The sequence below is a fragment of the Bison bison genome, unplaced genomic scaffold (assembly GCF_000754665.1).
Source record: "Bison bison bison isolate TAMUID 2011002044 unplaced genomic scaffold, Bison_UMD1.0 scf7180017864530, whole genome shotgun sequence".
Classification (NCBI taxonomy): Eukaryota; Metazoa; Chordata; class Mammalia; order Artiodactyla; family Bovidae; genus Bison; species Bison bison.
Window position 1 is genome coordinate 12,703,364 of NW_011495080.1, and position 27,653 is coordinate 12,731,016.

The following is a 27,653-nucleotide window of genomic DNA, read 5'->3' on the forward strand; positions in this document are numbered from 1 at the left end:
TGAGAGTCCCTTGGACTGCAAGGAGATCCAACCAGTCCATTCTGAAGGAGAGAGTCCTGGGTGTTCTTTGGAAGGACTGATGCTGAAGCTTAAACTCCAATACTTTGGCCATCTCAGGAGAAGAATTGACTCCTTGGAAAAGACTCTGATGCTGGGAGGGATTGTAGGCAGGAGGCGAAGGGGACGACAGAGGATGAGATGGCTGGATGGCATCACCGACTCAATTGACATGAGTTTGAGTGAACTCCAAGAGTTGGTGATGGACAGGGACATCACCTGGAGTGCTGCGATTCATGGGGTCTCAAAGAGTCAGACACAACTGAAGGACTGAACTAAACTGAACTGAAAGACACTATGAATTTACTAGTCAAAGAATTGCTACCTTTTCATTTAAGTTTTGCTTCAAAAGTGAAGAATGGGGCAAGAAAGCCATTACTAGCAAAAAAAAAAAAAAAAAGAACCTAAGGAGCTTATTTGACATACTGATACACTCAAATTGTTCACCTTTCCTCTTTTCTATGGAAATAACTTTTCTGGCTATTTTTTCAAGGTAGAAAGAAGGTAGAGGTAACAGTATAACCCAGCTCCATGAACTATACTTCTGGAATCCAACACTGGAAGAGACTCTAAGGAGAATCAAGTCCAACTCTCTCACTTCATGGTAAGAGTGCTGAGGTTAAAGGTCATAAAAACATTACGTAGCAGAACCACTCCTAAAATATATATATCTGGTATTGGTCATATTGTATACAGACAATAGATTAAATAATTTTGAACACAATTCTACTTTTGGAACTGAGGTAGGTGATTAAAGACAAGAATTTCCCAACTAGTTCTGTTTTGTAATCTCAATTACCTTATTTCACTTGTTCTTTCAGGCTCTAAATACTTACTGATTAACTACTATGTGCCAGGCTACTTGCTAACCCTCTGAAGAGTTTTAATAAGCCACTTTGACATAGCTATTTTGGTTTCACCTAGACATATTGAAAGAGCTAGTATTCTATACATGATAGGAATCCCTGATACCCACCTGCCCTCTCCTGGAGCCATACTTCCCCTCTGAGACTCTAGTGAATGAGACTCAGGACAAAGGTGAGATATAATTGATGTTCCTTCATGGAGTTGGGTCAGGGTGTTTTGCCCACTTCATCTTTGCAATAAAGAAACTATTTTCTAGACTGTTTGGTCCATGTAGATGTCAGGTTGTTTAGTCACTAAGTCACATCTGACTCTTTCTGTGACCCCATGGACTGTAGCCCATCAAGCACCTCAGATTCCCCAGACAAGAATACTGGAGGAGTGGATTGCCGTTTCCTTCTCTAGGGGGACTTCCCAACCCAGGGATCAAACATTTGGTCTCTTGCATTTGGCAGGCTGATTCTTTACCACTGAGCCACCAGGGAAACCCAGATGTCAAATATCTGGATATACAGAAATAAATAAAATTATATCTCTGCCCTAAATTGTACTACTAGGGTTACTGAAGTAGCTTTAAAAAATTGTTTTGGCTGTACTGGTTCTTTGCTGCTGCACAAAGGCTTTCTCTAGTTGTCATGGGGGCTACTCTAGTGGCGGGGCTTGGGCTTCTCATTGTGGTGGCTTCTCTTGTTGCAGAGCATGGGATCTAGGGCACTCGGGCTTCAGTAGTTGTGGCTCGTGGGCTCAGGAGTTGCGGCTCCCAGGCTCTAGAGTATAGGCTTAGTAGTTGTGGCTTCTGGGCTCTGGAGCAGAGGGTCAGTGGTTGTGGCACACAGGCTTTAGGCACTCAGGCTTCAGCTGTTGCGATGCATGGGCTTAGTTGCCCCGCAGCATGTGGAATCTTCCTGGACCTGGGATCAAACCCGTATCCCTTGCATTGGCAGGCAGTTCTTTTTTCTTTAATGATATTTGATGCATTTTTAAATTTTTATTTATTTTTTAACTGAAGAATAATTGCTTTACAGAGTTTTTTTTATTTTCTGTCAAATATCAACATGAATCAGCCATAGGTGTACACATGTCCCCTCCCTCTTGAACCTCCCTCCCATCTCTTTCCCCCTCTCACCCCTCTATGTTGACACAGAGCCACTGATTGAGTTCCCTGAGACATACAGCAAATTCCTATTGGCTATCTATTTTACATATGGTAATGTAAGATTCCATCTTACTCTCTCCATACATCTCACCCTCTCCTCCCCTCTCCCTGAAAGATAAATATCGTATACTAACACATATATATGGAATCTATAAAAATGATACTGATGAATTTATTTGCAAGGCAGCAATGGAGAAACAGGCATAGAGAACAGACTTGTGGCAGACAGATTTGTAACCACTGGACCACCAAGGAAGTCCTTAAATAGTTTCTTTTTTTTTTTTTAATTTTTAATTTTTAAACCTTACATAATTGTATTAATTTTGCCAAATATCAAAATGAATCCACCACAGGTATACATGTGTTCCCCATCCTGAACCCTCTTCCCTCCTCCCTCCCCATACCATCCCTCTGGGTCGTCCCAGTGCACCAGCCCCAAGCATCCAGCATCGTGCATTCTTAAGGGTATGCTATGCTAAGTCACTTCAGTCACGTCAGACTCTGTGTGACCCCATAGACGGCAGCCCACCAGGCTCCCCCATCCCTTGGATTCTCCAGGCAAGAACACTGGAGTGGGTTGCCATTTCCTTCTCCAACACATGAAAGTGAAAAGTGAAAGTGAAGTTGATCAGTCATGTCCAACTCTAGAGACCCCATGGACTGCAGCCTGCCAGCCTCCTCCGTCCATGGGATTTTCCAGGCAAGAGTACTGGAGTGGGGTGCCATTGCCTTCTCCATCTTAAGGGTATATCCTCCATTAAAAATTATGATGGATTTGAGATTTTTTACACTACTTAAAGCAACAAGCTAGCCCGCCCTGGTTTCATGGTTTATAGCTGAAGGCAGTGGACTTTTGGGTCAGAGACAAATATTTTGTTAAGCACAGCATAGCAAGCAATATATCTATATCAGTTCCCTTTACTTCCAAGTTCCGAAGGGCACTGAGGATGGACCTAGATCAGTTTCTGCATAGATATCGGGAAAACTGAAGTTGTTATTAAGGGACAAGGAGGTCTGCCTAGTTTTTGCTAAGAAGACACTACCGCTATCTTCCAAGGCTGTTCACTATGAAGAAACATCCTTGAAAAGATAGTTCAGAACAAAAATAAGTACTTCTGCTTGCAAGATATGCATAAATGCAAGAGATGCCTGGGAGATTGCTGGGTGGCAGTCCTTATTTCCAGTCTCTGCTTTCTCTAGTGGATCTTGCATAACACCTGTAGATTCATCTTCCTTAAGGACAACTGTGACCTTGGCAATCTCTTCTTGATTAGCCATCAGTGTATCCACTTTCCCAACATACTCAAGTCAAACCTCCCTAACCTGATATTACAGGATCTGTGAAACTAGGCCTCACCTTCCCCTGCAGACTTACTATCTACTGTTCACCCTTCACTCCAGGGTCAGGAGAAAGTTCACCTTTCTCCAAACATAGGCAGCCCTCCCCAGCTCCATGCCTCTACTGTTAAGCTCTCTCCTCGGTCTGAAAGTCGTTCCCTTCTGTGTCTGCTTCGTCTACTTGGTTGTTCTTTATACCCACACCTGTTGTGTGAGGCTTTTCCACACACAGCATTCATTACTTCATCCTCTGCTGCCAGGCTGCTATTCGCTTGCATCTTTAATTAGATCTTACTTCAGTGGGATGTAAATGATTGTTTCTTGTGAATGTGTCATCTTCCTGGCCATACTTCAATACCTCGAGAGGGAGGGACCATTCTTTCATTTTCTTATTTCTCATAGCATGAAACATGGTGTCTGGCATAGAATAAATCCCCTCTTATCCTGTTAACTGGATTGAATTTTATGACACTGCTTCCCCAAGTACAAAACTGATAGATGGCAGAGTTAAGTGCTACTTTCCCTCCTCTGCACCCTCTCATGGGAGACTTTCTAGAATCATCCTCCATGCCCTCACTTGTGCCACTCTATTTATTCTTTGTCCTTTCCTGCTTTGCCTCTTAACTTTTCCTTTCCTCTTACCCCTTTCTCCTCGAATTCAAGAAATGTTCATTAGGACTTGGGGCAGGATGATAGCTCTCTAAATTTCTTTTCACCTCATTTAAGTCCCACTTACTTCCCTGGAGGTTCAGATAGTAAAGAATCTGTCTGCAATGCAGGAGACCTGGGTTTGATCCCTGGGTTAGGAAGATCCCATGGAGAAGGACACGGCAACCCACTTCAGTATTCTTGTCTGGAGAATTCCATGGACAAAGGAGCCTGGCGGGCGACAGTCTATGGGGTAACAAAGAATCAGACACAACTGAGCCCCTAACGCTATACACCCACCAGCAAGCAAAACAGGACTGGAAGAGACACTGATCTTAGTGTGACTCTGGGGCTACTCCTGCAAGTCCTTGCTTCAGTGGTATATGTTTTCAAAGATGGAAGTGACCTTGGCCTCTCCATCTGGTCTTGCTTCCAAGAGTCCTTACCACTTCCAGGTTCCAGGTGTCTCCAGGTTTTTCTTCTGGGTGTCCCTTCCAGGGAGCCCAGTAGGGAAGTCTGGCCTTTAGAAAGATAAATACCACCATAATATCTACCCAGTGGCCCTCATCTGACCCTGATGGGGAGGTCATTCCAAGGGCTGTGTCCTCACACATTGTTGTATCATTTTATTCTTACTCAGGATCTTGTTTTATCTTTGTCTTTGTCTTTCTTTATCTTTAACTTTGTCTTTCTTTTAATCAGTTCTTTTCCTGGTTAACTTTAATTGAAGATTCTGTGTGAGAATCCAGAGAGTACCTGCCTCCATCAAGTGTCCATTACAGCTATGGACATGCAGAGGGTTAGAAGAATATCCTAGGAAAATAGCCAGAATAATGCCACCAGTGACTGAGGTTCAGAAATATTCTATATGAACAGTTGGATAGTGAAGTAGTAGTGAAAGTCGCTCAGTCGTGTACAACTCTTTGTGACTCCATGGACTGTAGCCTGCCAGACTCTTCCATCCATAGAATTCTCCAGGCAAGAATATTGGAGTGGGTAGCCATTACCTTCCTCAGGGGATCTTCCCAACCCAGGGATCAAACCCAGGTATCCTGCACTGTAAACAGATTCTTTACAGTCTGAGCCACCAGGGAAGCTCATGAATGAATAGCTGGATGTTGCAGTTAAAATCAAAGGAGGAAACCCACACACACACACACACACACACACACACACACACTAAGTTTTGGAAAGGAGTTTTGTCCAACCAGGTCTGCAACACAATATATGCTCCCCAGTGAAAAGCCAAAAAATAATTTAGTAGTCATTTTTTTTCTTATGTATGTTACTGTAACTTGTATATTTCCAAATGAGGACAGGAGATAACAGGAGGGGGCAAATAAGGACTCTGTAGCTCAGGCAGGAAAGAACTTTTGTATCATATAAACCTGCATGAGCTTTCCCTCAGCCTGAAGCAGAGGCCCTGCTAACCCCTCATGAACCCTGTCCTAGTAACTAGAGTCGGGTCAAAGATTGACAGCCTGTTTTTATCCATTCAAGTAACTCAGGAGATCCCTAGAGCAAATTACTCCGGCAGAAATTTAATAAGGTCAGTTTCAAAGACAGTTCAGGGAAGCTACTGGCACAAAGCCCCTCCCTGGTTTTCAGGACAATTCAGCGCCTCTGTGAGGATGCTTGCAGACCAGAATCCAAGGTCTCTGCTGGACACAGTGCCCTGATTGTGGCCACTTCCGAGCAGGGAATGTTACCTGAGGACATGCATCTGGTTCTCTCTGATTCTTAGCCAAGTCACATTAAATCTTAAAAAAAAAAAAAGTTTTGGAATAAAAGACCACAGAGGAACAATATACAAATAACTGAAGTCTTTTCATGATAACCTACTTCCAGGATAAATTTTAACAAATGGATTCATGTGCCTTAAAGGCAAAAACTTAAAAGAATAGTAACTCACATGTAGGTCTTCGCAGATTTCTACCCTCATGAGAATTAAAGCAAAGATGATTATAGAATCAGTATCATCCAAATGAAAAAGTCTTTTTTTTTTTTTTTCAGATTGGGCTTCCCTTCTTCTCAAAATTGTAGGTCTCTAAATCTTTGCACAATCGGAATGTTACAGAACATAGAGCCCCTCATTTTACTTTCTGACCTCAGTCAAGATGACTAAAATTACCAGAATAGGCGTTCAGGTATTTTTATTCATTTATCAAAGGAGGAAATAGAATGCTATTAAGGGCAGATTTAAACCCTATAGACAAAAAGATTTATATATAAAGTTACTTCTTATATCTCCACCCAAATTTCAAAAACTCACAAATTCATATTTATAGTTGTCCTTACAACTAACTCAGTGCCAAAGAAAAATAAATACAGGGGGAAATATTCCAAAGAAGAAAAAAAGAGTATTTGCAAAGGATATTTACTTTCTTCCTTTTACCACTGCATGGCATAATAACATAACTAAGTTAACGTCTTTGGACAGGACTCAACTACACCAGCCGTCTCCCTCGTTGTAGAGTTGGAATATGGTGACTAAAAAAAAAAAAAAAAAAAATCTAGGTACTATCTCTCAAAGGACACACACTCTTCATCTTGGCTTAGATAACATCCAAGTCTCTCCTCAAGCTGAGAATCTGTGTCATTAAGTCTTAAAGTAATCTCTTTCCAAATCCTCTCTTCCCTATACCTCTAGGTTGATCCCTATCCATTTTCAGTTTCACTCTTAGCCAACCATAGAATGTCATCACATTTATGTCCTGACTCCTCCCCTTCTCAGAGAAACTAGAGTTGAAGGCAGGCAGTTCTAGGAATGACCAGTTCTAGAGTAAATTAGAATAAACTCTCAAAACAAAAAAAGAATGAAATTTTCCCACTTGCTGCAACATGGATGGATGTGGAGGGCATTATGCTATAATGAAAGTCTTCCCCGGTGGCTCAGACGGTAAAGCATCTGCCTACAACCCGGGAGACCTGGGTTTGATCCCTGGCTTGGGAAGATCTCCTGGAGAAGGAAATGGCAACCCACTCCTGTATTCTTGATTGGGAAATCCCATGGACAGAGGAACTTGGTAGGCTACAGTCCATGGGGTCGCCAAGAGTCAGACATGACTGAGCAACGTTTACTTTATTTACTTATGCTATAATGATGAAAGTGAAAGTGGAGAGTGAAAAAGTTGGCTTAAAACTCAACATTTAGAAAACGAAGATCATGGCATCTGGTCCCATCACTTCATGGCAAATAGATGGGGAAACAGTGGAAACAGTGGCAGACTTTATTTTTTCGGGCTCCAAAATCATTGCAGAGGGTGACTGCAGCCATGAAATTAAAAGACGCTTGCTCCTTGGAGGAAAAATTATGACCAACCTAGATAGCATATTCAAAAGCAGAGACATTACTTTGCCAACAAAAGGTCATGTAGTCAAGGCTATGGTTTTTCCTGTGGTCATGTATGGATGTGAGAGTTGGATTGTGAAGAAGGCTGAGAGCCGAAGAATTGATGCTTTTGAACTGTGGTGTTGGAGAAGACTCTTGAGAGTCCCTTGGACTGCAAGGAGATCCAATCAGTCCATTCTGAAGGAGATCAGCCCTGGGATTTCTTTGGAAGGAATGATGCTAAAGCTGAAACTTCAGTACTTTGGCCACCTCATGCGAAGAGTTGACTCATCGGAAAAGACTCTGATGCTGGGAGGGATTGGGGGCAGGGGGAGAAGGGGACGACAGAGGATGAGATGGCTGGATGGCATCACTGACTCAATGGACATGAGTCTGAGTGAACTCTGGGAGTTGGTGATGGACAGGGAGGCCTGGCGTGCTGCGATTCATGGGGTCGCAAGGAGTTGGACACGACTGAGCGACTGAACTGAACTGATGCTATAATGATGTTAAAAACAAATAATAGATAAAAAGTTTTCTTTTATCCCTGAGATTTTATCGCCAGAGTACAGCTGCTTATGCTAAGCAGAGAAAGTAAAAAAAAAAAAAAAACAAATACAGTATGATTATCACTTACATGTGGAATGTAAAAGATACATAAATTACTGAATATAAGAAAAATAAGCAGACTCACATATATAGACAGCAAATTAGTGGTTACCAGTAGAGGGCAGATGTGGACAATATACTGATGAGGGAAGGGGAGACACAAACCACTGTATGTAATACATGCTCAAGGATGTGTACAACACGGGGAATAAAAGGGGTATTTTGTAATAACTGTAATTGGAAAGCAACCTTCAAAAACCGTATTAAAAATTAAAAATGGTTTTCCCGTAACCCGTTGTTAAAAATAAAAATTAATTAAAATTAAAATATTCTTCAGTGTTCATTTCTGTCAAACCTTCAAAGCAACCAATGAATCATTATTTACTTTATTTTTCATGTCCAAACTTAACCGTTTGTTTCACCCCTAAGAATTTATCCCCAGAGTACAGCTACATTCCTATCTCTACAAATCCATTCAGTAGGTTAAAAATGGCAGCAAGATGCAAAGCCAACGCAAGCCTATTGTAATTTTTAAAAACAGTTAACTAATATACTTTCTTTATCAGTTATATATATTGTGAACTATTCACACCCTGGAAGTGAACTTGGACATAAAAGAGTAAAATTCTGGAATCCATTACATACCCACACACTTACAAATAATTTTGAAAAGTTTACAATAAAGGAACATAGAGAACAACCTCATAAAATTGACATTCTGTATGAAAATTAACCAGTGATGTTTTCAAAGATGTTCAGTTCAGTTCAGTCGCTCAGTCATGTCCGACTCTTTGTGACCCCATGAATTGCAGCATGCCAGGCCTCCCTGTCCATCACCAACTCCCGGAGTTCACTCAGACTCACGTCCATCGAGTCAGTGATGCCATCCAGCCATCTCATCCTCTGTCATCCCCTTCTCCTCCTGCCCCCAATCCCTCGCAGCATCAGAGTCTTTTCCAATGAGTCAACTCTTCACATGAGGTGGCCAAAGTACTGGAGTTTCAGCTTTAGCATCATTCCTTCCAAAGAAATCCCAGGTTGGTACCTGCTTAATACCTGGAGGATATATAAGAAACACATACAACTGACACTTCCTGAGCACATGATATATCCTAAGCTGACTTGGAAACCTAGCTATAGCTCCTCTGCCTTATTTAATCTTCACCCAAACAAATTTATTAGTGTGTATTGGGATTTGGAAACTTGGTATATAAATCAGAATTCACTCTCAATTATCCAGTATTCTTGCCTGGAGAATCCCATGGACAGAGGAGCATGGCAGGCCACGGTCCATAGGGTCGCAAAGAGTCGGACACGGCTGAAATGACTTAGCAATACACACACTATATGCCAGCAAATTTGGAAAACTCAGCAGTGGCCACAGGACTGGAAAAGGTCAGTTTTCATTCCAATCCCAAAGAAAGGCAACGCCAAAGAATGCTCAAACTACTGCCCAATTGCCCTCATCTCACAAGGTAGCAAAGTAATTGCTCAAAATTCTCCAAGCCAGGCTTCAACAACAGCACCTGAATTGTGAACTTCCAGATGTACAAGTTAGATTTAGAAAAGGAAGAGGAACCAGAGATCAAATTGCCAACATCTGCTGGATCATCAAAAAAGCAATAGGGTTCCAGAAAAACATCTATTTCTGCTTTATTGACTATGCCAAAGCCTTTGACTGTGTGGATCACAATAAACTGTGGAAAATTCTGAAAGAGATGGCAATATCAGACCACTTGACCTGCCTCTTGAGAAACATATATGCAGGTCAGGAAGCAACAGTTAGAAGTGGATATGGAACAACAGACTAGTTCCAAATCGGAAAAGGAGTATGTCAAGGCTGTATATTGTCACCCTGCTTATTTAACTTATATGCAGAGTACATCATGAGAAATGCTGGACTAGATGAAGCACAAGCTGGAATCAAGATCTCTGGGAGAAATATCAACAACCTCAGATGACACCACCCTTATGGCAGAAAGAGAAGAAGAACTAAAGAGCCTCTTGATGAGAGTGGAAGAAGAGAGTGAAAAGTTGGCTTAAAACTCAACATTCAGAAAACGAAGATCATGGCATCTGGTCCGATCAGTTCATGGCAAATAGATGGGGAAACAGTGGCAGACTTTATATTTGGGGGGCTCCAAAATCACTGCAGATGGTGACTGCAGCCATGAAATTAAAAGACACTTGCTCCTTGGAAGAAAAGCTATGACCAACCTAGATAGCATACTAAAAATCAGAGACATGACTTTGCCAACAAAGGTCCACGTAGTCAAAGCTATGGTTTTTCCAGTGGTCATGTATGGATGTGAGAGTTAGACTATAAAGAAAGCTAAGCACCGAAGAATTGATGCTTTTGAACTGTGGTGTTGGCGAAGACTCTAGAGAGTCCCTTGGACTGCAAGGAGTTCCAACCAGTTCATCCTAAAGGATATCAACCCTGAATATTCATTGGAAGGACTGATGTTGAAGCTGAAATTTCAATTCTTTGGCCACCTCATGGGAAGAACTGACTCATTTGAAAAGACCCTGATGCTATGAAAGATTGAAGGCGGGAGGAGAAGGGGACAACAGAGGATGAGATGGTTGGATGGCATCACTGACTCAATGGGCGTGAGTTCGAGTGAACTCAGGGAGTTGGTGATGGACAGGGAGGCCTGGTGGGCTGCAGTCCATGGGGTCACAAAGAGTCAGACACAACTGAGTGACTGAACTGAACTGACAGATAAATAAAGGGTGGCACTAGTGGTAAAGAACCCGCCTGCCAATGCAGAAGATGTAAGAGATGTGGGTTCAATCTCTGGGTCAGAGGAGGGCATGGCAACCCACTCTAGTATTCTTGTCTGGAGAATCCCAAGGAATCTGGCATGCTGCTGTATGATAAATTTATGAGAATTGTGATAATTTAAAGGGAACTTAATAGGTAATACTATCTATGACATTTGCTGGAGATGCTAGCTTCAAGAACTTGCTTCTTGAGCAAAATACAATTCTTCTTTACAAGGATTTCTTGGCTACATTTTGGATATTGCATGATAGGAGCTATCTCACCTGCAGAGTTTTCTGCTCTTATAATTATTCTATTAGCACAGAAGTCACTAGATGTCACTTTATTTGATATTGTATTAAAAATTGACCTTAAGCACTTGATAATTTCTTCTCCTATAATGCATGTCACTTGCTTTAAAAGTAGCAAGTTCTTGTATTCATCCCCAAAATATATGGCACAAAAATCAAGCCAAGTGGAACAATCTAAAACTTTTGATTTAGTGTCACTAGAACTATAAAAAAAAAGTATATAATTTCTGCCTTCAAGTGAATAGATATACTAGGATTTTTTAAACTAAATACAATAAAAAAACCATAATAAGAGCGGCTTAGGTAAGAGACAATAGTCATCGTTGTTCTATAAAATCTGACATAGTACACTTGCTGCAATATCACGAACATGCTTTCATGAAATTTTCCTCAATGATGTGCTCTGTTTTCTCAACTACCAAATTATCACTTGAAATGATGATCAAAAGTACATTTCAGAGCTTCCCTGGTGGTCCAGTGGTTAAGAATCCACCTGCCAATGTGAGGGACATGAGTTCAATCCCTGGTCCAGGATGCTTCCACATGCCGTGTGGCAACTAAGCCTGAGAACCACAACTACTAAACCCATGCTCTAGAGCCCACGTGCCACAACTCTTTAAGCCCATGTACTCTAAATCCCATATTCTGCAATAGGAGAAACCATGGCAATGAGAAGCCCACACACCACAACTAGAGAGGAGGAGCCTCTCGATTGCCGCAACTAGAGAAAGCCAGTGCTCAACAAAGACCCAGTACAGCCAAAAAAATAAATAAATAAACAAATAAAATTATTATTTTTTTAAAGTAAATTTTCATTTTCAGGTTTCCATTTAATTCCCTGAATTTTATCTTGGAAAGATATGGAGAGCTTTATTTATATGCTATGCTGTATTTCAGCATGATACTGTACCTCTGCAAGGATAACAGAAATATTTTATATGATTTCACTGTATAAAATACATTGAGGAATTTGGCTCTTTTTTTTTATATATATAAAAGTTGATCCTCACATTCAAATAAACATCACTGTCTCTTCACAAACTCCAAACGACTTGGTGTGAGTTTCCACACATTGCTTGCCGTCCACAGCATAGCAGCATCAGATGAAGAGGGATATCAGCTGGTGAGGAACAGGGACCTTTAAGCTTTGTCTGACATTTTAATAAGTTCAGTGTGGATGTACTCTACTGGGTACTTGCTAATGCAATTTAGCTTAGCAACTAGGGAGGCTTGACTTTTTAGGCCTTGTGAGACAACTATAGTCTTATAATTCAGTGTTGGCAGGGAAAGAAAAGCCTTCTTTTTCTCTGGATATGCCCCAAAACTAGTTAGCCTAACTGTACAAGCTAATGAACTTTTGGTTTCCAAAGTGTGAAAATGGGTACACAACCTATTTTAGAAAATGCCAGTTTTCTTTAAAGTTTTTAAATGGCTTAAAACTAAACTTTTAAAATAATTAAATTGGATAAAATCTGGAATTCAGCTTAAATGAGTGCTATAGTTCTAGAAAATAAGAACTGCATAGCTCACAGAGGTTTGCTTTTTGGATTTCATTTATTGACACAACTGCCCTGAACAGCAGTATAATTTCTGTGTTGGGATTTTTTCTTCTTTTTTTTAAATCAAATGTGTCAGGGGTCCCCAACCTCCTGGATCTAATGCCTTGCGATCTGAGGTGGAGTTGATGTAATAATAATAGAAATCAAGTGCACAATAAATATAATGTTCTTAAACCATTCCAAAACTATTCTCCACCCATGCCCTCCCCAACCTATCCATGTCTTCCAAGAAAAAATGTCTTCCACAAAACTGCTCCCTAGTACCAAAAAGCTTGGGGACTGCTGTGTAACCTAAAGCTAAGAGACACGGTATAACTTTCCCAGCGTCACTCCCAGAGCAGGTAAGAATAGAGCAAAGGACAGCATTAACTCCTGCTTCTCTGCCTCCTGACGTCAGGTCCCCAGATCCTCTCAGCACTTTGCACACATGTAGTCCAGGGTCTGCGTGTGACAAACATTGATGACTGCCAACAGAACATGTGGATTGTGTTCTTACACTTCGAGAAGCAGTCTTACATGGTCGTCATTTTGCAAATAGAGAAGCTCCTTGTTATTGTAGGGCTCTCGGCCACATTCCACTCCAGATGAAGTGAAAAGGGGGAAAGCAATAGAGATCAATGGAATTAAGTCTCCAGCATGCCTGTGGTGTTAGTTTTTAAAGACAAGCTAAATACACTGTGTTGTTGTCATCATGGCTGATCTGAATGTTATCTCTGGGGCTCTTGGCAGCAAGGTGCTACACCAGTTCAGTAATCCAGCCCCATTGAGCTGAATGTGAAGCGTGGTGGTTAAAGATTGCTATGAGTGGAGAGTTCTCAGGGAACAACAGGTTGGGAGAAATTTTGTTGACTTTTAGTAACCACAGGGTGCCCATATAACCTGAGAGTAAAAAGGACACTATTTTGTTAAGGCCGAACTATTTTGGGTTTCCTCTTTGCTGTCTTACTCTGCTGACACTACAAGTTGATAAATCTTATCTTTAGCACATCCTATTTCCTCTAAGATAGTCTAATAATTGCTTTTCTTCTTCCTTGAGACATTTTCCCTATGCAAAAATAAAACCAGAGAAAAGGTAGTTTTTAAACATAATAATACCAAAGTGTGGGTAGTTTAATAAGCATCACCTTCAGAAATATTCTTATTTTTTTAAAAGAGATATATAGGAGAAAAAATGAAGAAAAAAATTAATGTCTACTGAGCAATACTATGTACCATGCATTCTAACATAAACTTTATACCAACCAATATGAGGTATCATTAGCCTCACTTGTTCAGAAAATTTAAATTCAAAGAAGCTAAATTTTATCATGTATATAGTTAGTAAGTAGTATTAGCAGTTGGAAGTAAATGGAGTTCATATTTTGAACACTATACCATGGCAATTCAACCTATCAATAGAATGAAATTTCTTAGGAAAAAATTGGTAGACAAGAGAGATATGAACTACAATATTCTAACCCAGCATTTACCTCTGACAAGTGTGAAAGTTGCTCAGTCGTGTCGCAACCCCATGGACTAGACAGTCCATGGAATTCTCTGGGCCAGAATACTGGTGTGGGTAGCCTTTCCCTTCTCCAGGGGATCTTCCCAACCCAGGGGTCAAACCCAGATCTCCCGCATTGCAGGTGGATTCTTTATCAGCTGAACCACAAGGGAAACCCACCTCTGACAAAAACAAGCTTTATCCCACAACAATCAAAACAGTAGCCACAAGTAGCTATCTAAATTTAAATTTCAATTAATCAAAACTAAATAAAATAAAAATTTTAATCTTGTCGGTTGCCCTAGGCACACTTCAAGTGTTCAATAGTCTGCCTTGGTTCAGAACATTTCCATCATCACAGAAAGTTCAATTAGACAGCTCCTCTTAGCTATTTTGGACATGCAGACATGAAGTAAGATATATCCCTGTTCTCAATTTTAAAGATCTCTGTAGCCGTAGCTCAAATTAAAATAAGTTGTGTGTGTGTGTATGTGTGGCATGTGTGTGCTATGTTTTCTCTCCTGAGCAAGGAGAAAAAAAGATGAAATAAAGGGAAGGACACCAAGAAGTCTTTCAAACTATCGATTTAATCAGGACAGTTACCAGAGGATCCACTTACAAAAGAGGGCTGATGCAGGACATAATTGGAGCTTGCAAGAAAACAGTTTCTTGTAAAAGTAAGCAAACTGTACAAAGAAAGGTGTAAAAGATAAACTTGAGGAACTTCCACTTCTGGCCAAGGTGAAGAAACAAGCCACTGATTCACCTTCTTCCTTGAAACAACCAAAAAAAAAAAAAAACCAACAACAAGAAACCATTATCTTCAAGACACTAGACATCAGAAAACAAAGGACAATGATCTCTGAAAAAGGAAAATAGATGAAGTGTAGATCCAACAACTACCCCAGGTTACAGCTTGAAAGAGACCCTCAGTAATGGCTCAAGAAAACAGAATCCAGGCAGAGCTGCACAGAGTCACCCTTGTTGAGGGGCCAGGGCTGAAAGTCCTAGAACAAGGGTCCCCAACCTTCAGGATCTAATGCCTGATTATCTGAGGTGGAGCCGATGTAATAATAATAGAAATAAAATGCACAATAAATGTAATGTGGAGCTACTAGGGCCAGACATCCTGGAATGAGAAGTCAAGTGGGCCTTACGAAACATCATTACGAACAAAGCTAGTGGAGGTGATGGAATTCCAGTTGAGCTATTTCAAATCCTGAAAGATGATGCTGTGAAAGTGCTGCACTCAATATGCCAGCAAATTTGGAGAACTCAGCAGTGGCCACAGGACTGGAAAAGGTCGGTTTTCATTCCAATCCCAAAAAAAAGGCAATGCCAAAGAATGCTCAAACTACGGCTCAATTGCACTCATCTCAATTGCTAGCAAAGTAATGCTCAAAATTCTCCAAGCTGGGCTTCAGCAATACGTGAACCATGAACTTCCAGATGTTCAAGCTGGTTTTAGAAAAGGCAGAGGAACCAGAGATCAAATTGCCAACATCTGCTGGATCATCGACAAAGCAAGAGAGTTCCAGAAAAACATCTATTTCTGCTTTACTGACTATGCCAAAGCCTTTGACTGTGTGGATCACAACAAACTGTGGAAAATTCTTCAAGAGATGGGCATACCAGACCACCTGACCTGCCTCTTGAGAAACCTATATGCAGGTCAGGAAGCAACACTTAGAACTGGACATGGAATAATAGACTGGTTCCAAATAGGAAAAGGAGTACGTTGAGGCTGTATATTGTTAACCTGCTTGTTTAAGTTCTATGCAGAGTACATCATGAGAAATGCTGGGCTGGAGGAAGCACAAGCTGGAATCAAGATTGCAGGAAGAAATATCAATAACCTCAGATATGCAGATGACACCACCCTTATGGCAGAAAGTGAAGAAGAACTGAAGAGCCTCTTGATGAAAGTGAAAGAGGAGAGTGAAAAAGTTGGTTTAAAGCTCAACATTCAGAAAACTAAGATCATGGCATCTGGTCCCATCATTTCATGGCAGATAGATGGGGAAACAGTGGAAACTGGCTGACTTTTATTTTTCTGAGATCCAAAATCACTGCAGATCATGATTGCAGCCAGGAAATTAAAAGACGCTTACTCCTTGGAAGGAAAGAGATCACCAACCTAGACAGCATATTAAAAACCAGAAACATTACTTTGCCAACAAAGGTCCATCTAGTCAAGGCTATGGTTTTTCCAGTGGTCATGTATGGATGTGAGAGCTGGACTATAAAGAAAGCTGAGCACTGAAGAATGGAAGCTTTTGAACTGTGGTGTTTGAGAAGACTCTCGAGAGTCCTTTGGCCTGCAAGGAGATCCAACCAGTCCATCCTAAAGGGGATCAATTCTGAGTGTTCATTGAAAGGACTGATGGTGAAGCTGAAACTCCAATACTTTGGCCACCTGATGCGAAGATTTGACTCATTTGAAAAGACTCCTGATGCTGGGAAAGATTGAGGGCAGGAGGAGAAGGGGACAACAGAGGATGAGATGGTTGGATAGCATCATCGACTTGATGGACATGGGTTTGGGTGGACTCTGGAAGTTGGTGATGGACAGGGAAGCCTGGCATGCTGCAGTTCATGGGGTCACAAAGAGTCAGATACAACTGAGCAACTGAACTGAACTGAACTGAAATGCAATGCCCTGAATCATCCGGAAACCATCCCCCAACCCTGGTCTGTGGAATAATTGTCTTCCATAAAATCAGTCCCTGTTGCCAAAAGGATTAGGGATCATGGTCCTAGAGGACAGAATCTACAAGAGGAGAAAGCTGCCCAGAACTGAGAACTCTACAGCTCTGTTGAGTCCCTCAAGAATTCAGAAGAGCACTAGCCAGCACTTACTTGTGAGGAAACATCTCAAATCGGGGTCATGCCTTTCCCTGCGTATCTGCTGTGGCAACTGACCTAGGTGAGGCAGGAGTCCAAGAGAGCAGCCACTGACCCTGAGAGGGTACGACTCTGATGGACTTTATCCACTTGGAGCTCTCGGCCAGCTTGACTGAAGCACTATTGGGACTACATTGCACATTTTAACCTCCCTTCCGCCTGACCTTGCCTCCACCTTCTTCCTTTCACAGATGTTGGTTCCTGATCAACATCCTGCACATCAGTTTTATCTGAGCATATGCTTTCAGAGAATGCAATCTGTAATAGAAGGAGAGGATTCCAGGGTGACAGCAAATCTTAATCTGGCTTGAATACTTGTATGAATGATGGTACAATTTATTGAGGTAAGAACTACTGAGAAAAGTAGGTTGAGTGTATGAATGTATGGGGTTGACATAGTCTGTTTGACTATGTTAGGCTGGAGATGGCTATTCGATGTCCAAATAGGGATATGAAGGCAGTCATCTATATGCTTCTGAACCTCAAGGGAAAAATAAGAGCCAAAGATAAAAATATGGACATCATCAGCATTGATAAAATATTTAAAGCCATGGAACTGGATTGAAAGAGTTTTTCCAAAATTGCTTGAAAACACACTAGAGGTCCCACAAATATTGTAAAATATTTAATTGGAAAAAAAGGAGTTCCTGGCTATATGACTTTGAGAAACACTTACCGCTCTATGCCATTTGGCAGATCCACATTGCATGTTTATTATCAAGACAAAGATTTTGAAAGTTCTATAGAAACCCATTAGTTCTGTTTCCCTTGGAATTCTCAATATTTTTTTGCCATATGATCTTTTGGGGAAGGATGTCCATTAACATTTTTCCTCCTGAATCATTGTCTGAAATTGGGGATCTGGACTGAAAGTCCAATCTAGAATTTTTTCTTCAATTCAGTGATAAAAACTAGACTATATTTTAAAATGCTGCAATATTTGCTGATATCTATATAGACTATGCCTTCAAGTCTGTAGTTTTTAAAAACTAAAATTCTATAAGTTCCCAAACTTGATGCTTATTAACTTTATTTTTCTTCTATTCTTCATCAGAACAACTGAGCCAGATCACGTCTAAAAATGAAATTACAGCATATTCCTGACTAGTATTGTACTAGTTATGAGCAGACTTTTTTTTTAAACTTACTGGTGAAAATGAAATTTTCAGGCTGATAGGTGTTCAATCTTTCTCATATTAAAATGAAGACATGAGAGTGACCTATGGTTGTTTTCCGTCTTAGGCTTATTGTTTTCTGGAGCTCTAGGGACACTCATATTTCTCGCTGCTAAATAAAATGTCAAAGTTGTACATTAATGAAATAGTTAGCCTTAAACTTAAGTAATTTCCATAGGAGGTCTGGCATTGCTTACACTCCAATGTTCTCAAAGAGAATTAACACTTGAGAATGTGGAGAACAGCATATAGAAAATAAATGTCTTATGACAGGATGCTAATACATGGGTTTTGCATTGTCAATAAAGCAGAAATAGATGTTTTTCTGGAACTCTCTTGCTTTTTTATGATCCAGCGGATGTTGGCAATTTGATTTCTGGTTCCTCTGCCTTTTCTAAAACCAGCTTGAACATCTATAAGTTCACGGTTCACGTATTGCTGAAGCCTGGCTTGGAGAATTTTGAGCATTACTTTGCTAGCAATTGAGATGAGTGCAATTGAGCCGTAGTTTGAGCATTCTTTGGCATTGGCTTTCTTTGGGATTGGAATGAAAACCAACCTTTTCCAGTCCTGTGGCCACTGCTGAGTTTTCCAAATTTGCTGGCATATTGAGCGCAGCATCATCTTTCAGGATTTGAAATAGCTCAAGTGGAATTCCATCACCTCCACTAGCTTTGTTCATAGTGATGTTTCCTAAGACCCACTTGACTTCATGTTCTAGGATGTCTGGCTTTAGGTGAGTGATCACACCATTGTGATTATCTGGGTTGTGATTATCTTTTTTGTATAGTTCTTCTGTGTATTCTTGCCACCTCTTCTAATATCTTCTGCTTCTCTTGGGTCCATACTATTTCTGTCCTTTGTTGAGCCCATCTTTGCATGAAATGTTCCCTTGGTATCTCTAATTTTCTTGAAGTGATCTCTAGTCTTTCCCATTCTATTGTTTTCCTCTTTTTCTTTGCGTTGATCGCTGAGAAAGGCTTTCTTATCTCTCCTTGCTATTCTTTGGAACTCTGCATTCAAATGGCTATATTCTCTTTCTCCTTTGCTTTTGGCTTCTCTTCTTTTCACAGCTATTTATTTGTAAGGCCTCCTCAGACAGCCATTTTGCTTTTTTGCATTTCTTTTTCTTGGGGATGGTCTTGATTCCTGTCTCCTGTACAATGTCACAATAAACTTGTATGCAGGTCAGGAAGCAACAGTTAGAACTGGATGTGGAACAACAGACTGGTTCCAAATAGGAAAAGCAGTACATCAAGGCTGTATATTGTCATCTTGCTTATTTAACTGATATGCAGAGTACATTATGAGAAACGCTGGGCTGGAAGAAGCAGAAGCTGAAATCAAGATTGCCGGGAGAAATATCAATAATGCAGATGACACCACCCTTATGGCAGAAAGTGAAGAAGAACTAAAGAGCCTCTTGATGAAAGTAAAAGAGGAGAGTGAAAAAGTTGGCTTAAAACTCAACATTCAGAAAACTAAGATCATGGCATCCGGGCCTACCACTTCATGGGAAATAGATGGGGAAACAGTGGAAACAGTGTCAGACTTTATTTTTCTGAGCTCCAAAATCACTGCAGATGGTGACTGCAGCCAGGAAATTAAAAGACGCTTACTCCTTGGAAGGAAAGTTATGACCAACCTAGATAGCATATTCAAAAGCAGAGACATTACTTTGCCAACAAAGGTCCATCTAGTCAAGGCTATGGTTTTTCCAGTGGTCATGTATGGATGTGAGAGTTGGCCTATAAAGAAAGCTGAGCACTGAAGAATGGATGCTTTTGAACTGTGGTGTTGGAGAAGACTCTTGAGAGTCCCTTGGCCTGCAAGGAGATCCAACTGGTCCATCCTAAAGGAGATCAGTCCTGGGTGTTCATTGAAAGAACTGATGTTGAAGCTGAAACCAATATTTTGGCAGCTGATGCAAAGAGCTGACTCATTTGAAAAGACCCTGATGCTGGGAAAGACTGAGGGCAGGAGGAGAAGGGGACGACAGAGGATGAGATGGTTGGATGGCATCACTGACTCAATGGACATGGGTTTGGGTATACTCCAGGAGTTGGTAATGGACAGGGAGGCCTGGCGTGCTGTGGTTCATGGGTCGCAAAGAGTCAGACACGACTGAGTGACTGAACGGAAATGAACTGAATGCATGGATGCTCAGTCACTCAGTCATGTCTGAGTCTTTGTGACCCACGGACTATAACCCACCAGACTATCCAGCTTTAAATCTAGAAGTCCTGAAAGCTACTGAAAGAACTATATGGAAATACTGGACAGAGATTTTCAATCCTAGGGAAAGATGACCCTAATTATAAAACATCCTCAGATATTTTCTTTAGAATCACAAAACAAGGGGGCTTTTCTCTGTCACTTAATTCTCCATCACTTTTATTCTTCTATGATAGAAGGGCTGTCACACATGACATATCAAGTGTTAACTATCTAGTGAATGACCACAGATATGAGTGCAGATCTTCCTCATGCAACGCAAACATAAAAGCAAAAAATTAATCCCCAAGCTAACAAGAAACAAATACAGAAATTAAACTGATGGTCCCTGATGGCACACCTCATAAAGTATAGGTATTGGTTGTTTTTTATTTTTTAACTATACAGGCACATCATTTATCCAAACATTTATCCTGTAGAAAACCATGATTCTTCAGTACAATGCAGCCTCAGTCTAACAGAGACAAATGGTTCAGAGGATAAAAATTCAGAGGAAATTTCATATATTCAGCAGAGAAAATGAATGCTGGCCAACAGAGGAAAACCCTGGGCAACCTTAATTTAAAAATTTCAAACAAACTCATCCATTTTGGAAGAGTAATTATAAATGGAGAATGTTTCTAAAACCCAAGGTCAGAGTTCCTTTTGTTAATAGACAAAGAATTCTGGGAAATAGAAAGGAACCAATGTACCCTGCACTTCAACTTGTGAGAGGAAAGCATTCTCAGCTCGAGTGGATATAGATGCTAGTGGTAGAACGCAGTGACAGCATGGCTGGGACCCCAGGATGAGGCAGAAGACATTTCCACAGTAAAACCTCAGGCAGCAGTGGACGAAAGAGGATGCAAAACTAGGAAAGGCCAGAAGATGGTTTCGATGAGCAGAGCTTTCTAAAAATGAGATGATCTTTAGACGATATTTAGTACACTTAAAGGAAACATCTAATATTTTGCACACCCATTTCATAAGCCAGCTGTGTAAAATATCTCATGAGCTCAGGTGAATAATGGAAATGAACTTAGCATTAGGGTTTTAGAAGAAAGCATTTTAATTTTAAACAACAGAATTTTTATTGATAAAAGATATACTTGCATTTTACTAGCATTGGGCTTTCGTGATAGCTCAGTTGGTAAAGAATTCGCCTGCAGTGCAGGAGTGTGTGTGTGTTAGTTGCTCAGTCGTGTCTGACTCTGCGACACCGCCCTCCAGGCTTCTCTGTCCATGGAATTCTCCAGGCAAGAATACTGGAGTGGATTGCCAGACCAGGATTCTGGCCTGGAGAATTCCATGGACTGTATAGACTATGGACTCGCAAAGACTCAGACATGACTGAGCAACTTTAACTTTCATACTTGCATTTTTAATTTCTTCTCTCCATAATTTATAACCAAAGAGAGCTAGCATACAAAAAACTTTCTACTAAATGTCTTAGACTGTAACAGCAAGATAATTTCCTAGGGAAAAAAAAAAAGAAATCTCTGCTACATTTAACCTAGCAATAATCTCATTTTGAAATTCTGTATGACATTTATAGAAGCATGAAGAGGAAATTTGGGGTTTGGCTGGGATTGGGGTTATCACAAAATTATTTGTATCACATCATATATTACATTACATTACATTGTGTCACATCATATCATATTACTATAATTATCTATTCAGACATTTCTCTGCTTATATTTTGGTTAAAGCCTGAGACAAATACTAGAGAAAATAACAGCCAGCAGATTTTTCTCCATCAGAGCCCCCAGAGCTGAGATGCAGTTTAATGAGCTAGCATGTCAGAGAACTAAAGAATATATTTTGATAAGAAAAAGTAACCTTCAGGGTTTGGGAGAAATTTTCAAATGGAAAAGTGATTTTCGCCACAAACATAATATTAAGTTAGAAAAGATCTGTAACACCTGCCATTCATCTGTGCTAGGGGGGAAAAAGAACAAAGCTAGGCAATGAAAGTGTGAAGCCTGGGCTGCATGGAAATGATCATGGAGCTCCACTAAGGAAAGAAGAAGGGGCCCCTTGGGCACTGACAGGAGGGCAGAGGGCAGACAAACAAACATCCTAATAAGGAGAAGTGCCCAGGAGGCTGTGCTCTGAAAGTGTTGCAAATAGCAAACACACACACAAGAAATAGGCTAACAGAATTTCCTTATGGTGTACAGTATTTTAAACATATCATATCATTTGAGCATTAAAGCAAAAAACATTAGCTTAAAAGAGATTATGATCTCCTTTGTACTAATGAAGAAACATTGGCTGGAAGTTAAGCAGTTTGTCCAAAGTCATATAATTTAAAAAGTCCAAGTACCAAGCAGTGGTGTATTCATTATTTAATATTTACCCTTCAAAAGCCCATAGGTCTTGATGCTAAGCCATATATAAGCATGAAATTTTAGCCTTTTTGATGATCTTTCTCAATTAATAAACTTAAATTGCTGCAATTACTTTTTCTTTTCTCTGTCTCTGAGATCCACAACAAGGGATTTTCCCTAAGTACCATCACCTCTCTGTCACTCCTTTGCTCACTCTTCAGCAGGTGATAAGACACCTGACTAGAACACAGGCCTGCATGGAGACAGCTAAGATTATCCTCTGTTTAGCTGTGTGGTCAAAAGAGCTACATGAGGTGGCTGCCTTGTAGAACATGGCCTGTAATGGCTTGGGTACATCTGCCTGGGTCTGGGTTTCAGTAAACAGGCCAAGTTGATTGTCATGCTAAGCTATTTCTGCAGCTTAAACTCTGTTATTAAGAAAGTTCTCCTGGACACAACTTTGATTCTTTGTCTTATTTCTCAAGTTGTCATTAATCTCAAATGGAGGACAGGTATGCCATTTATTGAGGACTCACTCAGAAACCCCAGTGCTACCAATACTTTCTCTCTAAGCATGAGTGCCATTACAATTTCAGATTCAGATATCAGGTTCTGGTAATGATGAATTGAGTACTTTGACCTGACCTCTGAGTAGAAAAGCTCATTATCATGTATTTTTAAAAATCTCTTTGAAGGACTTGAATAGTTAAATAGTGAAGCATTACGCAGAGGTTCAGGAAGGTGAACCTGGAAGTTTGGAGGTGGTTTTTTCCTTGCAGATTCCAAGAGAAATGTCAGAGAGGATAAAAGACTGAAATGTATCTTTTGAAGGGCTTCTTTAAGAGATAAATATCGAAATTAGATTTTAAATCATTTAAAAGAATAAAAGGAAGGGACCAAAAGGCTGCACCCTAGGATTAAGTGTAAATCAGAAATCATTGGTCTCCTGCATAGACTGCAGCTGAGATCTGAATCAATACCATTCTTGAAATAAAATTGACATGGTTCTGCATTGTTATAGCCACTGGATACCTGAAAGAAGAAAACATACATATTCTCTGAAGAGAGATAACATCACATAGCAGATCTTATATTATTCCTATAAACACCCTTGCAATTATAAGTCCCAACAAAATAAAAAAATAACATGGCACAAATTGACAGAAAGAACCCCCCCCCAAAAAAATAGAAAAGTGAGCAAAATAATGGATCAACAGTTAACAAAAGGGCATATCTGAATGGCCATCAATTATGAACATTTATTCAAAATATCTAGGAAAGGGTGAATTTCAAATTTAAAATGAAATAACACATCCACTCATTGGATTATTATAAATTTTAAAAAGTGTCATTTCTCTTGTTGGCAGGGAGAATCAATATGCTAAAAAAAAACTGTAGTTAGAAATGTTAAGTTATACAGACTTTTCTGGAAAAGCATCTTTTAACATCTATCAAAATTAAAAATATGACTACTATTTGGACCACATTATTTATAGGACTCTATTCTATAGAAATAAAATTATCATTATATAAGGGCATATGTTAAGGGTGTTAATTAATCCATTATTCTTAGGCGCAAAAAAGGTAAAGAAAACAGAAAGAAAAAGATTCTAATTCCTTTGGAGTATATCTGAATGTTCAACAATCATGAAAACATATTCAACAATCCCTAGTCAATGAAGAAACATACCAATTTTCATAAGCCAGAAAGTCACTTCCCCAAATTCCATTCCCTAGATAGTTGTATATTAGGGTTTGGCCACCAGACAAATTTGCCTGAATTACGAAGCCAATAGGGAAGCAGTAGTCATTATATTCTGAAGTTGATACAGGTGACCAGTTAGGCCAGTTACCATTACAGCTTACACATGGTGGAGCTGATCTTTTGGCTCACCTTGTAGGCTTGGGGCACCTGTCAGACCCACATATACTTCAATTCCCATGGAATCTCCTGTGAGCTTGACCCTTGAGACAAGAATCTGTGCAACTCCTTGGTGAAGATCACCAATCTTTTCTAAATCAAACACATAGCCAAGGTCAAAGACACTGAAAAGCAGACATGGGTTTCAGTTTGATTTCATAGATTCAAGCTGGTCCTCCCAGTTGCCATTTTTCCTAATTCTTCCCTACCTGATTTCCAGCTTTTCTTCCTATTAGTCCTTCTGACTTAACCTCACTGGTGGTTACCAAAGGACAGGTAACCACCCTCCTTTGACTTCTTCTCTAGTTTCCACAAATGTATTGGATGTAATCCCTATAATAAGACCTTTTTTCCATATCACTTATGGTCATTGTGTTTTCCTGTTAAAACTCTGATAAAGTTCCATTAATAGGAAACTGGAAGAAGAAATTAAAAACAGATTAAACAACGATTGCAAAAAATTATAACATTAAGCCTATGCAAAAAAAAAATCCATAGCTTTTTTTAAAATTATATACAGAAGCTGAAATATTTTCTTCCTAAATCCCAATAGATGATCTTGAACATGTTTAACCATGGATGCCCTTATCTAAGAACAGTATTCAAAAGTGGTGAACTGTCCTGTATTTCTTGACTTCCTTTTTTTAAAAAAAAAAAAAAAAATCTCTCTTTATATAGATTCTTAAGCACCTGATTAATGGAGGAATCCATGTTTTGTGTGACCTTAACCATATGCAATTTGTAGATACATTTTTTAAAGTAATTCAATACAAAATTTGGTTTTAGAATGAATGTACACATATTAGGGAAAAGATATCATAAAAATCACAAATATTGTAAAGTTAACAGGCAATATAAACATTAAAAGTCTAGAAAATTAATATAATTAAATCATTAAATAATATACTTTACTTCAAGGTTATGTTTGTGGATAATTACTCTTTGATTATCACTTTATACATGTCAATTTTGTAAGATTATTTTCTATAGAGAGAATAGGAAGGTAATTTAGTTTTTCCTCTAGCATGGCTGATGGAAATTCATTTATTATTGATTAGCTTCACAACTCATGCCATGTAAATTTTAAGATTGTTGTCAAATTTGGAGAATCTTCTAACATGTTTCATTCATATATGAAATATGAAATTTTAAAGTCTGTATGAGCTGTAGTGCTTGGGGGGAACATCAAGTTTTGTACTGCTGTGACTACTTTTAAGTACTGTGAATTAACAGCACTCACAACCAGTACTCATTCACTGATGACATTGTGTCCGTTGACTCAACTGGGTATAGAAGAATTATTTGCAATCATTCCTTAACCTTGGCAGCTAAAAAACACTGATGCACAATGTGACTGCAACTACATAAATAAAATCCCTTTACATCCAAACTTCAATATATCAACATCTTAACTATTCCTTTCGGCTTCCCTGATATAGTTCAGTTGGTAAAAAATCTGCCTGCAGTGCAGGAGACCCCAGTTCAATTCTTGGGTCATGAATTTCTGCTGGAGAAGGGATAGGCTACCACTCCAGTATTCTTGGGCTTCCCTTGTGGCTCAGCTGGTAAAGAATTCACCTGCAATATGGGAGACCTGGGTCTGATCCCTGGGTTGAGAGGATCCCCTGGAGAAGGGAAAGGCTACCCACTCTAATATTCTGGCCTGGAGAATTCCGCAGACTGTATACTTCATGGGGTTGGCAAAGAGTCAGATCTGACTGAAGGATTTGCACTTTCACTAACTTTTGCTTATCAGATCAGATCAGATCAGATCAGTCACTCAGTCATGTCCGACTCTTTGCTACCCCATGAATCGCAGCACGCCAGGCCTCCCTGTCCATCACCAACTCCCGGAGTTCACTGACATTCACGTCCATCGAGTCAGTAATGCCATCCAGCCATCTCATCCTCTGGCGTCCCCTTCTGCTCCTGCCCCCCAATCCCTCCCAGCATCAGAGTCTTTTCCAATGAGTCAACTATTCGCATGAGGTGGCCAAGGTACTGGAGTTTCAGCTTTAGCATCATTCCTTCCAAAGAAATTCCAGGGCTGATCTCCTTCAGAATGGACTGGTTGCATCTCCTTGCAGTCCAAGGGACTCTCAAGAGTCTTCTCCAATACCACAGTTCAAAAGCATCAATTCTTCGGCGCTCAGCTTTTTCCACAGTCCAACTCTCACATCCATACAAGACCACAGGAAAAAACATAGCCTTGACTAGACGGACCTTTGTTGGCAAAGTAATGTCTCTGCTTTTGAATATGCTATCTAGGTTGGTCATAACTTTCCTTCCAAGGAGTAAGCACCTTTTAATTTCCTGGCTGCAGTCACCATCTGAAGTGATTTTGGAGCCCCCCAAAATAAAGTCTGACACTGTTTCCAATGTTTCCTCATCATTTCCCATGAAGTGATGGGACCGGATGCTATGATCTTCGTTTTCTGAATGTTGAGCTTTAAGCCAACTTTTTCAGTCTCCTCCTTCACTTTCATCAAGAGGCTCTTTAGTTCCTCTTCACTTTCTGCCATAAGGGTGGTGTCATCTGCATATCTGAGGTTATTGATATTTCACCCGGCCATCCGGATTCCAGCTTGTGTTTCTTCCAGTCCAGCATTTCTCATCGTGTACTCTTCATATAAGTTAAATAAACAGGGTGACAATATACAGCCTTGGTGTACTCCTTTTCCTATTGGAACCAGTCTGTTGTTTCATGTCCAGTTCTAACTGTTGCTTCCTGACCTGCATACAAATTTCTCAAGAGGCAGATCAGGTGGTCTGGTATTCCCATCTCTTGAAGAATTTTCCACAGTTTATTGTGACCCACACAGTCAAAGGCTTTGGCATAGTCAATAGAGCAGAAATAGATGTTTTTCTGGAACTCTCTTGCTTTTTCCATGATCCAGAGGATGTTGGCAATTTGATCTCTGGTTCCTCTGCCTTTTCTAAAACCAGCTTGAACATCAGGAAGTTCACGGTTCACATATTGCTA